Here is a 2,344-nt window from a genome sequence, read left to right as displayed (position 1 = left end):
AATGGGAATCGTTAAGACTAGGACCCATGCTCGAGATAAATGATTCTATCGAATAAACTGGATGACATGGATCAAAGAGACCGTCTTGACCACTCGGATGTCTCATGGACTTCGCCAAATAAGTGGCACTGTCATCGCCGGCTCTAAGAGTTATCTTGCCTTCAAACACATCGATGATTTCCCTAGCTGTACGTAAAAACGGACGACCCAAATTAATAGGAACTCTCTCGTCGGCCTCCATATCAAAAACAACAAAATCTGCGGAAAAAACCAAATTATCTACCTTAACGAGCAAATTCTCCACGACACCCCTCGGATACTTAACGGAATGATCGGCTAAAGACAACGTCATACGAGTAGGGGTGAGCTCCTCTAGGCCTAGCTTTTCATATAAAGAATACGGCATGAGGTTTATGCTAGCTCCAAGATAGGCCAATGCTTGACACGTTGTATCACTTCCGAAAAGGCATGGAATGGTAAAAATGCCTGGTTCAGGTAATTTCTCCGGTAATTTATTAAGAACCGCTGTAGAACACTCTCCATTCAGCGGTACAATCAACAACTCCTCCAGCTTATCATTTCTTTTAAGAAGATCTTATAAAAACTTGACGTACTTAGGCATATGTTGGAGGACTTCGACGAACGGGAGGTTGACATTTAATTGGCTAAATATATTAAGAAAATGCCAGTAATCCTTCGTATACTGTTGATGCTTTAGACGGGCGGGATACGGGACAAAGGAAGGGTTAATGATGTGTGGTGGTGGCTGGACTCCAACCGGCTTCTTTTCAACTAGTGGCTCAATAATCAGTGTTGTAACTTGTGACTTACTCTGAGCCTCTACCTCTATCTCCTCATCTACCAACTCATCGTCCCCATTTTTCCCAATTTCTTTACTAACTACCTCCGGACCAAAAACCCTACCACTAAGAGTGGAGATGGATTTCAATTGAGCAGCCAGATTAGTTTGAGGAATACCCGAAAACTGACCTGTGGGCCTTTCTTCTAAACAACGAGCAATGTCACCAACAGTCCTTTGAATATCGAGAATAGAAGATTGTTGATTCTTGAAAAGAAAATCGTGCTCGGCAAACTTTTTCTATGTAACTTGATCTCTCTCCAGGATTTGTTCATCATCTCTTCCAAACGTCCAATTCCACCATTCGAATCCTGCACATTATTTTGAACATTAGTATTATTAGTATTATTATCATTAAAATACTGACATTGTGCTGGAGCATAAGAATTTTGAAATCCGGGTGGTGCGCCTGACGGACGCCAGTTGGAATTATTCTGATTCGGGTTCTTGTAGGTGTTCCAACTCTGATTATTGCTATTGTTGTAATTGTTGGGAAACCTATTCTGACCAGCAACAAAATCGACCTGTTGATTCATCACCGGGCACTCCAATGTACCATGTCCACCCCTACAAAACTCACACATGTTCACCTTGGCTTTCAGCTCCTTAACCTCTCGAGTTAGTGATTCCAAAGCAGCTGCCACACTAGTATCCAGATTAACCTGGTGTACACCTCGAGCGGATGAGGATGTACTACTAACGGGAGTGGAATTCCCGCGATGTGGCACTTTGGCAAGGTCCGACTATGCGAAGCTCTCAAACATCTCGTTACATTCGGCGACATTCTTCCTAGCCAGTAGACTTCCTCTCGCGGCCGTGTTGAACCGAACTTAGGTTTCGTAGTTCAACCATTGTAAAACTTCTCCACGAGAGCCCATGGTGTGAGACCATTATGTGAGCATCGAGACAACAAGCTCTGAAAATGCTCCCAAGCTTGACAATATTGTTCATCCGGCTCCATGTGAAATGAGTGAATTTGATCGCAAAGAATAGCCGCTTTAGCCGGTGGGAAGTATCTCTTGATAAATGCCGAACGTAGTGCTTCCCACGTAGTAAATGTGTCGGGCGGCTGAGTGTCAATCCAAGTGGCTGCTTTACCTGCAAGTGAAAAAGGAAATAAATGTAAGAAAATAGCATCTTCGGTAGCACTTTGAAAATTAAAAGTTTTAAGAACGCGGTAAAGTCGGTTAATGTGAGCCGGTGCATCCTCGTCATCACGCCCAGTAAATTGATTGGTTTGAACGATGTTGTTCATGATGTATGACGGGATCTTCCACGAGTTGGGATTTTCGATCACGGGAACGACAATGCATGATTGGTTTCCGGTTAAGCCATCGAAGTCTTGAGCAGCAATTGTCCTATTGTCGGCCATTTGAACTTGTGGTTGGACTCAAGGACTTTCTGGTGGTGAACTGTGCGGTGACGACTTTGGTGTAGATGCGGGTTCTAACGGTTGTTTTTCTACTGACGAACTAGCCTCGGTCT

Source organism: Bidens hawaiensis, unplaced genomic scaffold (assembly GCF_021521415.1).
Source record: "Bidens hawaiensis isolate Kalapana, Puna unplaced genomic scaffold, B.hawaiensis_p1.1 tig00056630_1, whole genome shotgun sequence".
In the NCBI taxonomy this organism is placed as follows: Eukaryota; Viridiplantae; Streptophyta; class Magnoliopsida; order Asterales; family Asteraceae; genus Bidens; species Bidens hawaiensis.
Note: the sequence above shows the minus strand (reverse complement) of the source record.